Below are 15,074 nucleotides of genomic sequence, written 5' to 3'. Positions count from 1 at the left end.
ACGGAGCCCCTTCCAAAAGCACAAGATCGGAAAAGGGCGAGACTGCATCCCCAGCTGTGGAAAAGTCAGCTAAAGCATCCCTTCGGGGTGGCCGGAAACATTTGTCTGGGCTGCAGCGGGGGCAGCGTGACAGGTGCAGTTGGGAGCCTGAGTTGTTTCCCACGGAAAATGTGCAAGTAGGGAGGGCGCCTTGGCTGGACGTGGCGGTCATTCGCTGAAGCGACGCAATCACCTTAAATACCACTGTCATCCAGCCACCTGTTCAAAAAGCACCACGGAGGGGCGCCTGGGTGGCGCAGTCGGTTAAGCGTCCGACTTCAGCCAGGTCACGATCTCGCGCTCCGTGAGTTCGAGCCCCGCGTCGGGCTCTGGGCTGATGGCTCGGAGCCTGGAGCCTGTTTCCGATTCTGTGTCTCCCTCTCTCTCTGCCCCTCCCCCGTTCATGCTCTGTCTCTCTCTGTCCCAAAAATAAATAAAAAACGTTGAAAAAAAAAAAAAAAAAAAAAAAAAGCACCACGGAGTCCTCACCGAACCAGAGACTCTCTCGGGAGGGACGCAGCCACAAATCAAAGAGCCTAAGTATCCCTTTGCTGTTTGGATCTGTTACACGGCTTTCCTGACAAGCCACTGCTTGAACACCTCTGGTAACGGGGAGCTCACTACCATACCATTCCATTCCTGGACAGCTCTTACCGTAAGAAAGTTTTTTATTGAGCCGAAATCTGCCTTTTCTCTGCAGTTTCTGCCAACAGGCTCAGGGGTGATCCCTGACGCCACAGCAGAGGAGCCCATGGGGTCTCTCGCAGTGGCATCTTCTGCAAATTCACAGCTAAATGTCCCGTGCCCATAATCGACTTCTCTAGACTCTCTTGCCTCTTTCAACCCCTCTGTGTATCACCAAGCATTCCAGCCTATTCACAACCTATTCTTTTTCTAGGAACGCACTTCAATTTATGGAGGCCCTCATGGAGGGGAAGGGGTTGGCCAGACTTGAATACAATACCTCAGATAGGATCCAGATCTTCTCCTCTCGGGGTCTGTCCGCAAGGTAGCGGAGGGGCTATCAGCACACCGCCAGGGGCATGGGCTGGGCTCTGAGGGGCTGAGACACGACGAGAGGTTTGCCCCTGGCACCACATGGCACATAGAGATTCGAGCCAACTCAAGCCCCCACAGGAAAAAAATCAAGGTTCAAATGCTAAGAGAACCCAGAACAAAAACTTAAGAGTAAAGGCCCAGAGGTGAGAAGAGCATCCAGATGACGAGGGAGGAGAAGGGCCAAGATGGGGATCAGAGCAAAAGTTGGTCGGGAAGGAAGAAGAGAGGTGAAGGCCGTCACCGAAGGCTGGTGCGCCTGGGGCTCCCTCGGGTGGGTGCCGGACTCAGAGCATGGGTTGAGAACCAGCGTAGACACTGGCAGTGCAGAATACAGGAGGACTCTGCCTATACCCGTATGAGCTTCTGGGCCACCCTACATGTTAACCGACGTAGAACTAACTTCACAAGTTACCCATCCACCCAGTTGTGTTCTCTCTCGTACACATTCCCCATCCTATTCTTGGGCGATTGGTTTGGGGACCCACCTGCAATATCATCCCACATATTCCCCTGAAACAAAACATTTGGGTTCGTTCATCACCCCAGATCTTCCGGCATCCTGCTTCTTTCGTCCTGTGTATTTGTCATTCCTCCCCCACCCCCGCCCCGTTTCATGACTTCTGAAGATCTGATGAAGTGTATCCGTATTTTGTCTAACTCATGGACAAGAAATGAAAAGGATATAGCAAGGACGCCTTACAGCATATCACCAGAAAGTCCGTCTGTTAGTACCACGACACTTTGCTCATACGACACTCGTTGTGTGGCCTGCAGAGGCTGTGTCTGCAGAGAAAACAGCAAGTCAGAAGCCAGCCTTGCTGGGTACAAATCTCAGTTCTGTCGTTCCCAGCCTCACAATGTTGGCAAGTTACTGGCCCTCCCTGCACCTCGGTGACCACCTGGGTTTGTTATGAGGATTGCTGACTCCACACGTGTTAATCACGTAGAATATGCCAATACGCCGGGCACACAATTAACGCTCATGTATCCGCTATGAGCGGATGTATCCGCTCGTGTGCCCGCAAGTTAAGCAGATCCCTTTACCCCTTGTTTCTTTTTACATCATTTGTAAAATGATGGAACAGGGCCAGATGAGTTCCAACATCCCCTTCAACTTTCAAATTAAAGGCAAACGAATCCACCACGCATCCCATAATGGTCCATTTTCTCCGCAGAGGTGTCTGAAGCAAACGTCTTACAAAAGTACAAACTGCAAATAGGTGCGCCTGCCCGAGAAAGGAATGCGTTTTTCTGGCCCCAATCGGCTTTTTGGTGAAGACACACTGGCAAGGGCTCTTCCAAGTACTCAAAACCATCCTTTAAAAAGCTCTCAGAGCCTCGTTCAAGGTCAGCGTCAAGATGATCGGTCAGCAGTTTGAGGTAGACTCTGTTTTCTTCCCCTTTTGCTAAGCCAGGTTCCTGTCCACTTTTCCTCACAGAACAGAGACCAAAAGCCTTACCTTTTAAGCTCCACCTGGAGGAAAGTGCCCTGGGAGAGTGGTCACAAGGCCCAGGGCCCGCCAGCCCCACCAGCCTCCAGCGGTGTGACCTTGGGCAAGCTCATGTCCTCTCCAGGGAAACGGCCACACCACTCACCTCACTGAGGTGTCTGGGGTTTGTGTCTCACGACCAAATGTGGCAAGAGGAGTACATGTGTTCTGCTTTGGTTTGGTTTGGGATTTTTGTGTGTTTGTTTCACACTCTAGAGTTCTGTACAAATACGAGGAGGTAATATTTTGTTTGTTTGCTTGTTTTTTTTTTTTTCTTGCCTTCCTCCAGGGGTCCCTTCTGGCCTGGCTGCTTTGCTCACCCTGGGAGCAGAGCGTGTTCCTCCCAACTACGGCCCCGTTGCCCAGACCCACTTCCCTTCCCCCGCCCGCTTGCCACAACAATGGTTTTCCCACATAACTGCTAGAACACAGGAGGTGCTCAATGTGTCCTTTTGCATTAAAAAATGCGAGATCTGCTTATACCAAAATATCCCGGCATGTTTTCCTTGTGACGCCTTCCATGTGATTTAACATTCCGTAACAAGCCATAAACTTTGCCTAAAGTACAAGAAATATGAATGTGGCTTTTCTTTCTAATCCACATTTTTTGCTGGCACCGCTGTGTCTTGTCCGAGACCATTACTGACATAACAGCATTAGCCTAACCTAAGCCCTTCCCAGACAACGCCACTGACTTCAGCCTCTCCACTGCCTCCAGCTGTTACTGGATTCTCATTAGGATGTCAAATGAAAACGCAAATGCTCGATGTCCATAGTGGGAATTAGCTAATTCACTCATAAGAATTCTGAGCTCACTTCTTGTCAAGGCTAATTATCTATTCCTCTTAAGTGATATGTTCTGTGTTTATTAAAGCCATTAGTGCCTTTGAGTAAATGAAAAGGGCATGTGTTTTCACTGGTATGTTTGCCATAGACTCAGCACATCTTATATTCACCCTTGTAATAAAAGGATATAGCTTTACCACTGGTCTCTTTGTGTGTGTGTGTGTGTGTGTGTGTGTGTGTGTGTGTGTGTGTGTACCCACATGCGTGCACACACTGTTGACCAATGGCAATGGAAAATAATATTTTGCAGTAAACACACATAAAAAATCAAAGTCATTGATTAGATATAAAATTTAGATGCAAATAGCTCGACGCTGATGATATGGATTAATATTTTTACATTTATGTAGCACTTCACCTGCATAATAGCATATAAAGTTTCAATGTGTTTCCCCAAATATTAGAGTTAAACAGGGCATAGTGTGCTACCCTATTACATAAAGGAGGCGTTGGAGTCCAAGGTTGTGAAGTCAGAGAAGGAAAGGTAGCTACTCCCACAAGTCAGATTTCAGATGTGGTCTCACAACTAGGAAGTGACAGAAATGGGTATAAAAAACCAGGCCCCCAATTCTGACGCCCGGCCAACGTGTCTTTCACTTGACCTTGATCCTTCTCTTATTAACAAGGTGTTTCTAGGGGCACCTGGGTGGCTCAGGCAGTTGAGCAGCGACTTCGGCTCAGGTCATGATCTCAAAGTTCTTGAATTCGAGCCCCGTGTCGGGCTCTGTGCTGACAGCTCAGAGTCTGTAGCCTGCTTCCAATTCTGTGTCTCCCTCTCTCTCTGCCCCTCCTCCACTCACACTCTGCCTCTCTCTCTCTCTCTCTCTCTCTCAAAAATAAAATAAAAACATTAAAAATAATAATGTGTTTCTTGTATTGTGTTATGTGTTGTGGGGTGGGAGTTTCTTACTTACATATTGGCTTTTTTCTCTTCGCTGTCACTCATTCACTCAATTATCATCCAGTCAATACTTAATGAGAGCTTTGTACCTGTCAATCATCGGGGATACACTCCGAGACAAGATATATCAAGTCCCTGACCTCATGGAGCTTATGTAGGCTGATGGAGAATACGGACATCAAATAAATAGTCACAGACACAAATGTATCATTATAAGCCATGATAAGTGCTTTGAAGGAAAATAACCGAATGAGAAGAGGGACTATAGCAGGGAAATCTAATTTAAATTGAAAGGTCAGGGAGACTTCTTTGAGGAAATGACAGTTATACTCAGATCTAAAGAATGAGTAAGATTCAGTTGGGGGAAAAGGAAAAGGTAGAGGGAGGGTATACCAGTAGACCTAATAGCCTTGAGGAGGGGATGAGCTCAGTGTATTCAAGCAGCCAGGAAGTACAATGTTCAGGGCTCCCCTTTAGAGGATCTGGCCTCCAAGAGTTCCATGGGGGCAAAGTCTCGCCCCTGATTCTGTGTTCAACATGCCATGCCAACCGTACACTGCGGGAAACCCCCCTTCCTGGCTTTGTCTCTCCTTCACATGCTGTTCGAATTCAGGTAACTCGCTGTTTTCCAGTGGTGCCACCCCGGTAATCTATCTTTGTGGATGTGCTCATTCTGTCCCTCTGCTCAGAATAGCCTCCCCTCTTTCCGTTCTCTGTCCGAATACCACCATTCCCCAAGGCCATTCTCACGGGCAATTTTAGGTGGCCCTCCATTTGAACCATGTCTCCTAGAGTCCCGCAGCCCTTGGTCGGAACCATTCTTGGGTCACTCAGCATGTTCCTTCTTGTGTGATTATCATGAATGCATCTGAAAACCCCACGTACTAGACAGGAAACCCTATAATTGGCATCAGAGCATGAGTCATTTTTCTAGCTCCAACAGCCTTTACAACACAGTCTCACACATAATAGAAGTCCAGTAACTGCACTATTGATGAATGGATAAATATTTGTTGATTAGGCTGACCTCTCCCAGGGTACTAGGCACGAGGAGGTAAGTGTTCCTAGGCTCCAACAGTTTTCACAACCCAAATTTCATTTGCGTGGGCTCCTTCTCCTAGAGCCATACACCGTGTGTGGACAGGCTTGATAGTGGCATTCGTACATCTGTCTTGGTGACTGAGAGTCTCTGAGGACAGAAATGAGGTGCCTGATTCAGAGGGAGTCCTGATCAGCTTGAAAACTGTCTCAGCTATCACCCAAAAGTGAGCCATTTCCAAAAGGTCTAAAATGTGTCCAAAGGCCCATGCTGGATCTGTAAGGTGTCATCCATAGCTTTGCAACCAGTCACGTTTGTATTGTAGCTAATTGTTCCAATCACTAGTGAGACAAGGGGAGTAAAATTTGCCCTAAGGGAGTTGTTCCCAAACTTGGCATTAGAATTACCCAGGAGGCTTAAAAAGATTACAGAAGCTTTTATCCACCTCCAGAGATTACTTCATTGGCTTGGGGCTGTGGTCTAGTTTTCCGAACTGCTTAAAGAAGCCCAAGTGATTCTGATGTGCAGCTAGATGAGTTTGGGAAGTACTTACTTAAAGAAAGAGACCTTTCCTTTAACCGGAAGCTAAGAAGGACCCACCAGCAAAAAAAAATGAGAAAGCCCTTCCCAGGATAATTCCGAGAAACCAGGAAGATCCACTTTGCCCATTTGCTGGTACACACAGTCGGAATTTATGAACACAAGCTCTTGCTTAGCAGGATCTGTGGTGGCTGAGGCTGTCTGCTGTGTAGACTTAGCATATACTGCCTTGAGGCTTACTGGTATTGTGCTCGCACCCTACCTCCTCTGCCATCAAAATCTTATTCATTAAAGGCACTACCTGGGGCGCCTGGGTGGCTCACTCAGTTGAGCATCTGGCTCTTGGTTTCGGCTCAGGTCATGGGATCGAGCCCCACGTCCAGCTCCACACTGAGCATGGAGCCTGCTTGGGATTCTCTCTCCTCCCCCACCCCCCGTGTGTCTCTCTCTCTCTCTCTCTCTCTCTCTCTCTCTCTCTCTCTCAAAATAAATAAATAAATAAACTTTAAAAAATAATATAAATAAAGGCTGCCTCCTCCATCAATCTGCCCATACAAATAGGTAATACTTCGACCATTCTCCGAAACACTTGCTTCAATATTTATTACAGCACTAGTTTAATTTCCCTCTGTATCATAATTACTTATTAAACTGGAACCTTCTTCTTGAGGATAGGGACAACTCCTTCATCTTTATAATATCAAAGAATCTAGCATTTGGCTTTGTACACAATGAGTGCTTCATAAATGCTTGTTGAACGGACGCTAAGATTACCACTATGACCCGGACAGACTCTGTCCCCGCTCTCGTGGAGCTATAAGCTACGAAGCTGAGGGTAACTTTTAATTGCCCTTAACTCCAAACTAAATAACATCGTCATAAAATTCTCAAGGTAGAAAGAATGGGTTACATAGATGCTTCCATCCCTTCAATGGTTCCCAGTCAAACTATGGTCATAAAACCCTCCCCTTGTCACATAAACAACTCGGCCACAGCTGCAAAGCACATGGGGGCTCTCAGGATATAGAACAACTGTGATCACACAGAGTGGAGACCAGAGGGAAACATCTGGTCCCTTCTAGAGAGAGGTCAGCAGTTCAAATGTGGGACTCTCTAATCCAGACTGGGTCCGGATCCAAGGAGTCACAGCCAAAGAGGTGGATGTCAGCACTAGACCTCAGGAAGGCCTGCTCAAGTCCCGTGAGGGAAGAAGAAATACTGGAACAGAGCCCAGCCCCCAAGACCGGGCCACTGGCACTTGCATTCCGTTGAACAGACATGGATTGACCTGGTTACTGGCTACATACATTCAGGTGTCGATTTAGAGGCTGCAACCCAATCACACACAGGCCAAGCGATCTATTTTCAGATCCCGCTCACTCTTGGGGAAGAGGCTCTAAATATACCCTCCAGTGACTGCAGGAGGCAGATTATCATTGCCGGCAGCTGAGCAGGGCGGGGCAGACAGGGACTTCCAGAACCTCACCATTACCCTCGCACAGCCCAAAGGCCCCACCACTTGTAGAGCTATATTTACATAAGGGCAAGTGTCTGTTATATTTGACGGGGTTTTCATTCATGAGCCCCCAGCTGGGGGCTCTGTATGGCAACACAACCGCTATCGTGTTCCCTCGTAAGATCCACTGAGCATGGCGATGCCACAAAGGAGGACTTGGGCAAAATGGACCTCGTTCTGTTCTCAGGCATTTAGAGCATAGGAAGGTCTTGCAATTATACAGGCAATGGTAATGAAATCTCCCATATGTGTAACACCCGATAGTCTACGACATGCTTTCATAGCTTATTTATAAGCAGGTATGATGTATCGTGGAGAGCAAATGCACAGGGGGCTGCAGTCAGAAAGGACATTGGCTATCAGGACACGAGAATTTATCTTGCTGTCATGATTTTCTCTGCAGCGGGGAAGGCGTTTTGAGTTAGTGTCCCACCAAGACATAGTTCTCTTACTGCCAAAAGCCAAACGCTGTATAACCAATGCTATTTCCAGGCAGCTAATCCCAAAAGGCCAGAAAGCATTTAGTTTCCGAAGGAACTGAGTGAGAGCTGCACTAACCGGCAGCATTCAGGTAACTCTGCCTGACAGCAAAAATGAATAGAATTAGCTAAAGGCAGAGAAATAGTCGATTAGGGCAAAAGTGTGGCACAAGGAAGGTCTTAAAGTCAATGTTTAGCAGCAGCAGACAGAGTTGGAGAAAGCTCTGTGTTTAGTGTATTATCCTAGTCCTCCGGGGACATACCGGACCCAGTTTCGCCAGAATCGACCACGGGACACTGAAGAGAACCAGTGGAGGAAGTCGGCATCTGAGGCGTCTACCCCCTGCAGCAGGGGTAGCTCAGAGGGTCGAGGCACCATCTGCGTGAGACTCATCTGGGGGGCTTGTTAAACCCAGAGATCTCTAGGCCCCGCCCGGACCTTCTGGATCAGAATCTCTGGAGCTACAGAGGCCCTGGGCATGAGCATCTCTAACAAGCTCAGCAGGTGATTCCTATAAGCAGTGAAACGCGCAGCCTCCAGAATGGCACCTAAAGAAGGCCAAATCTCAACCGGGTGTTCGCACCATGTTGTGGTGTTAGAGATTACTCATCCGCGCCTCCCGGTTACGCTGTAAGGCCAGCATTAATCTCTTTTTACAGCCTGAGTTCCTAAAGCCACGGTTATTGTAAGTAGTGGGGTCAAGCTTAGGAAATTCTTTTGACTGTAAATATTGTGCTCTCTCGGGGCACCTGGGTAGCTCAGTTGGTTAAGCGTCCAACTCTTGATTTCGGCTCAGGTCATGATCCCACGGTTCATGAGGTCGAGCCCCGCGTTTGGCTCCACACTGAGAGCATGAAGCCTGCTGGGGATTCTCTCTCCCTCTCTCTCTGCCCCTCCCTCGTACACACACACACACACACACACACACACACACACACACACATCTCACTCTCTCACTCTCTCTCAAAATAAATAAATACACATTGAAAAAAAAAAAAACGGGCACCTGCGTGGCTCAGTCGGTTAAGCACCCGACTTCGGCTCAGGTCACGATCTCACAGTTCGCGGGTACGAGCCCTGTGCTGGGCTCCTCTGCTGTCAGCACGGAGCCTGCTTTGGATCCTCTGTCCCTCTCTCTCTCTCTGTGCCCATACCCTGCTTGTGTGTGCTCTCTATCTCTCAAAAATAAAACATTTAAAAAATTTTTAAAAAGTTCATCTTCCTGGTAAAATGTGGTAGAGAGAACACAATATTTACTTTTTTTAAGTGTGTATTTGTCTATTTTGAGAGAGAGAGCACGATCTGGGGAGGGGCAGAGACAGAGGGAGAGAGAGAATCCCAAGCAGGCTCTGAGTTGTCAGCATGGAGCCCGACGCGGGTCTGGATCTCACACACCGCGAGATCATGACCCGGCCGAAATCAGGACTCTGATACTTAACCGATCGAGCCACCCAGGGCCCCCCCCCCCACCTTTGTTTTTAATGTGCAAGATGCACTTCCTGAACTATCCAAACCTCTGTCCCTGACAAGCAGGTGGCCCAGACTCTGGTCGGACGAAGATTTTGGAAAAAGGGTTGAGTGCGAAGGTGAGGTAGGGGTGAAGTGGTGCTTGCTTGCAGCTATGGGTTTTGGGAAGACTTAGTTGGGAGAAAGTAGGCCCAAGAGACAAGAAATAGTTGAAAGCATTCAGCGCGCACAGGACCGGGTGAAGAGGAAAAGCCTGGCGAAAAGCAGTCTCAGAATATGTCCAGTTAGAGATGCCGCTACAGAGTCTGATGGACAGCGGGGGAGAGCAGCTCTAGAAGCAGTTTCCCGGTGCAGTGGCATGTGGGAAGAGGAAGGCTGTTCTGGCTGCCTGTGACGTCACCCATGGGCAGCTGTTAAGGGTACAGCGTTATTTCTGGAATTGCCCAAACATCAGTGACTCTTAAGGGGGAATTTCAGACACATCAGCAGGCTGGGCACAGATATTTAAGGATTGGAGCCTTTCTGACACCTAATCAAAGCCTGCATCTGAGGCTGATGTTGCCCCCTCCCGCCATGACCCTGCACGGATGCCTTTGGTCCAGACCTTTGGCAAGCTTCAGCTAGCCAAGACTGGAAGGACTCTATAATCAGAGGTGGAGAAGGCAGGGGCAGAGGAGAGGACTTCCCCTCGACATCCTGGCAGATGAAAACAGCTCCCAAGGACTTCAGGCCCCCAAAAGCTAAAGTAAGAAGAGAGGAAATTCAATTAATCCTATATGTAGTTCTCGAACATCCATTATTTTATCAACTGTTTGAGGGGCAGGGATATACCCTCTCTATACTTCAGTGAAGGATCAGTCATGCCAGGTAATTTAAGAAAGCAATCATGATTAGGGCCAAAAACTAATCAGCCTTTTTCCATTGGAAAGTAGGCAGAGGACTGTGTTCAAACTTCCATTTAGGGGCACCTGGGTGGCTCAGTCAAACAACCGACTTAGGCTCAGGTCATGATCCCCCGGTTCGTGGGTCTGAGCCCCGCGTCGGGCTCTGTGCTCACAGCTAGCTCAGGGCCTGGAGCCTGTCTTCAGATTCTGTGTCTCCCTCTCTCTCTGTCCCTCCCCTGCTCGTGCTCTCTCTCTCTCTCTCTCTCTCTCTCTCTCTGTCCCTTCCCTGCTCGTGCTCTCTCTCTCTCTCTCTCTCTCTCTCTCTCTCTCTCTCTGAAACATAAAATAAAACATTAAAAAAATTTTTTTAACCAAACAACTTCCATTCATCGATCAGCTTGCCAGGGGTCGACCAGGAAGACACTGGGAGAGGCGTGGAAGGAGCAGCTACCATCCCTCCTCCCTCCCCGTCCATCCATCTTGTGCACTCCCGGCAGATTAATCCTCCTAATGCATAGGGCTCGGATGTGTTCCTCAGGCCAAGTACTCTTAATGGCTCCCCCCCCACCCACAGAGGTATCTGCACTGGGTCCCCTTCCATCTCTCCAAACCTTTGGCCCTCGCCTTGACTCAGCACATTCTAGTCTCCAGAAAACGGCACCGTGTTCTCTTCCCCAAACCCACCCTGCTCGCTCCTTCGCCCTTGTTCCCTGCTTTCGCTCGAGCTGCTCCATCCCTTCTGGAACACCGCCTTCCCCACCGTTCGTCCCCATTGGCTGAATCCTAGCTGGCCCTTCTCTGGGCACCTAAATGCCACCTCCTCCTGGTTCCCCCAGTTAGGTATCTCTCTCTCTTTCTCTCTCTCACTCTCCCCCTCTCCCTCCTCTCCGCATGGCTGTATCTCCTTCTCTCTCCCTGCTCTTGGCACTTCTACACCCACTGCCCAACTTTGAGCACCTCTCTGTTGTGACCCACCACTAGCTCAGCCATGTGACCTTTGGGTTTTCTTCACATGAAGCCTATGCACGGACTAATGTCACTGAACTTGCTGTCATTAAAACCCATCTCGCATGCCCTTTTTAATCCACGCTCTTTCCTCAGTGTCTACTGAGGGCTTGGCCTCATTGTGATGAGGCAAGTTTCCTTGGGGTGGGGGGTAGAGGGACATTGGGACGTGTCATCCCACTCAGCGGATCAATGTGTTCTTCTTAGGAAGCTTCCCGTGCCACACCCTCATCCCCCCACCCTAGCAAATGTCAGACCTCTGCTTCTTTGCTCTCGCCACGCATCCACTCTTCCTCGCCAGCACATATCCTAATTATAATCAACCAATTGTATAACTCTGCTTAATACCTGCCTCCCTCCACGGACAGAAAGCTTCATGAGAGCATATCTCTTCTACCCGTCATTGAATCCTGGGACGTGGCTGGTAGGCAATGAGTAGCTGGCGAATGGATGACTATCATTTATCACACTCCGTGCTAGATTATAGCGTTGTGAGCATAGGGTGTGTCTAAGAATACAGGTGTCTAAGAATACAGGTGATGTAGGACATTCTTCGTATACCCCACCACTTCCAGTGGTGCCTTGTTCATAGCAGATGCTCAAAAGGAAAAAAAGCAGAAAAGAAAAAAGAAAAGAGAAAAGAAAAAAGGGAAGGGAAGGGAAGGGAAGGGAAGGGAAGGGAAGGGAAGGGAAGGGAAGGGAAGGAAAGGAAAGGAAAGGAAAGGAAAGGAAAGGAAAGGAAAGGAAAGGAAAGGAAAGGAAAGGAAAGGAAAGGAAAGGAAAGGAAAGGAAGAAAAAAGTCGTTGAAGCTATTCCTCTACTGGGAAGGCAGTCCAAAGTCAGTAATGGTGAGTCAGTAACATCACATTGGATTCCAAGCGGACACGTTGAGCCTATAAATCAACAAATTATTACTGAGCACGCAATTGGCATAGAATTTTTTGTCTATCTGTGTGCCTATCTGTCTGTCTAGGATAAGAAAAGGGGTTGTAGAGACAGCAGAGGGTCTGGTTTGAGCCCTAGCTTTGCCCCTGAGTGTCTGTATGACCTTGAACAGTCAGATTCCCTGAATGTCAGCTTCCAGTTTCCTCAGCCTTTAAAATGAGCACAAAATTCTTAGTCAACAGGGATACTGTGAAGATGGAAAGTAGGGATGTATTTGAAAGCCTTTTGTAAAACGTGAAGTGTGATAACGTGTATAATTATTATGAGTGCATGATGAAAAGAAAAGGCAATGAAGGCAATGAAAGGGAAGGAGGCTGTGAGAGTCCCAGTCACCCTCTAAGCAGTCAGGTGCAATCCAGGAGTGGGGCATGAGGCCCGAGCTCTCCGAGCCTGTCTGTCCTGACCCCCTGACAGTCCCGAAACCTCCAGAGACTCGGGTTCATCGTCTCGTCAAATGGGCTCCAAGGCGCCTGACTTCCTGGGAGGAGCGGGCTTACTAATAAAGAGATTGTCTTAATAATGTGAAGTACCGGGTGCCATGGTAACGGGCATTACATGATCTGGAGAACAGGAGCAGCTTTTGATAAGAATAGGGAGTCTGCAGCTGGGAGAAGGGGGGTAGGGATGCACATGGGATGGGGGTGGAGGAAAGGCAAACATGGGCAGACACAGAGTAGGCACCAAAGGGAACGGACGAGCAGGATCCGTGGTACCCGCCAGTCGGGGCAGCCTCTCCTGTCTGAGCCCTGCTAGCTGGGGTGTGTCTGGAGCCTCTCCAGATTTTTCTGCTGCTAGTGAAGATTAGGATCCCCCTGTGTCCTTGACCTGGAAGCCCCCAGTGCTGTTTCAAGATATGAGCGGAACGGGTACAAATACTTGGGTAAAACCAGGTTGTGAATTTACAAAAGAAAAAAACAAAAACAAAAAGCAGAAACACGGGTTTTATTTGTACTCACCGAAGAAAGACTTTAAGAAGTTCTCTTGTAACTCAGTTTGGCGTGGCCTCTTGGTTGATGGTGTTCTGGGTGAGTCCTACCAAAGTGGAGAGTCAGAGTTCATACACTATGAATAGAAGGTCAAGGCCGATGCTGATTTCCATACCATCAAGCTTCATTCCTCTATTAGAATACTGTCTGTCCATCCGGGGACACACCGTAGAGCACAGGAGGCTGCCAGGCAGAGGGAAAGCACATGAGATGGGGCAAGGAAGGATGATCCACACCTAATGAGTCCTTGTACGTTCCAGATGCTAGACTGGGTGCTTTATCCACATCAACTTCTGCCGGGGAGTCTACTGTCTCGGGTTCAGGGCCCAGCTTCTCACCGGCCAGCTGTGAGATCTTTGGGCTGTTGTTTTTTTTTTTTAAAGACAAGAACCTCTGGGGCGCCTGGGTGGCTCAGTCGGTCAAGCGTCTGACTTCGGCTTAGGTCATGATCTCACAGTTTGTGAGTTCGAGCCCCGCGTCGGGCTCTGTGCTGACAGCTTAGAGCCTGGAGCCTGCTTCAGATTCTGTGTCTCCCTCTCTCTCTGCCCCTCCCTGCTCGCTCTCTCGCTCTCTCTCTCTCTCTCTCTCTCTCTCTCTCTCTCCCGCTCTCAAAAATAAATTATAAACATTTAAACATTTTTTTTTTAAATAAAGAAAAGAAAACATCTGTTCTTATCTTAAGAGGGCCATTCGACTCTACAGACAGTACCTGGGGTTTACCAGCAGGCCTACTGGAACTTCAGCAGCTTGACCCCAAGAGGCCAGGCTGACAATGGCAATTTACACAAGTCGTGACTGTCCACAGTCTGTGGTGGTCTGGACCTGTGGGCAGCGTCAGCAACAGCCCTGCAGGCCAGGCTTTGAGCCAGCTCTACCTGCCGTGGAACAGTAGAGCCATTCTCTTCCCCAGCCTTCGTATATTTCTGCAGATTCAATAAACACAGTTTGATCAACTCCCATATCCTAGCCATCGTGCTGGCCTAGGGGACAGAAAGAAGTGCCAGAAATGCTTCCTGTCCTCCTCAAGCTCACGATCTGATGAATAATTGTGATGTGGGAACCTATATTATACTCCACTTCCCTTTAGCTGCGGCTGTCTCTTCCCTTCCCAGCCAATACCTCCAGAAGCTGCTGAGCACCCTCCCCCACCCCGCCCCACCCCTACTCATTTGCTCACCTTTCACTTGCTTCTGAGTCCGCAAATCTGGCCTCCACAGCCCCCACTCTGATATGACCACTCTCTCCAAGGTCATCAGAAGCCCCTTTGTTTCAGATTTGAATTCATGTTTTAGCTGTTTATCTAACAATGGACCAGCGTTCAACACTACTGACTTCTTCTCTTCCCCTCTTGAAGCATGATCCTTTGGCCTCCTTGGCACAATCCTCACAGATCTAAGTATTCACAGCCCCTCTAGACATCTAGACTTGGATGTCTCACAACTATCTCACACCTGACACAGCCTAACTAAACTCAGGATGTTGCCTCCAAATCTGCTTTTCTTCCAGCGTCTTCCACTCCTGGATGGCAGCTCCAGCCAATATGAAACCACTTTCCCCCTTGTTTCTTTTACTTCCTCCACCACTCAATGCTGTCAGTTCTTCTCATCTTCGATGCACCCAGCTTGGTCTCCATCTTGTTCTGCCTGGATTGCTGCAAACACCTCCTTTTCCCCTTGCTTCCACTGTTACCCTCTCCATCCCCTTAGTTATACAATAGCCAGATTTTTTTTAATGCAGAATTGATCATATGACTCCTATGCTTAAGTCCTTTCATGAGTAGGGCACCTGGGCGGCTCAGTAGGTTAAGTATCCGACTCTTGATTTCCACTCAGGTCATGATCTCCTGGTTGTGAGATCAAGCCCCATGTCAGCTTCTG

General features: G+C 48.6%; 1 long non-coding RNA gene across 1 annotated transcript; it reads right to left on the bottom strand.

Moving 5' to 3' along the window:
• Positions 1–12,064: 12,064 nt before the first annotated feature.
• LOC122235821 lies at positions 12,065–14,283 on the bottom strand. Its single transcript, XR_006213890.1, has 3 exons — positions 13,907–14,283; positions 13,168–13,380; positions 12,065–12,159 (listed from the first exon to the last, which is right to left on the bottom strand). It is a non-coding gene; the product is annotated as an uncharacterized LOC122235821 (long non-coding RNA).
• Between the last annotated feature and the right edge of the window lie 791 nt (positions 14,284–15,074).

This window comes from Panthera tigris, chromosome F3 (assembly GCF_018350195.1).
Source record: "Panthera tigris isolate Pti1 chromosome F3, P.tigris_Pti1_mat1.1, whole genome shotgun sequence".
NCBI lineage: Eukaryota > Metazoa > Chordata > Mammalia > Carnivora > Felidae > Panthera > Panthera tigris.
Note: the sequence above shows the minus strand (reverse complement) of the source record. Positions and strands in the feature narration are given on the sequence as shown.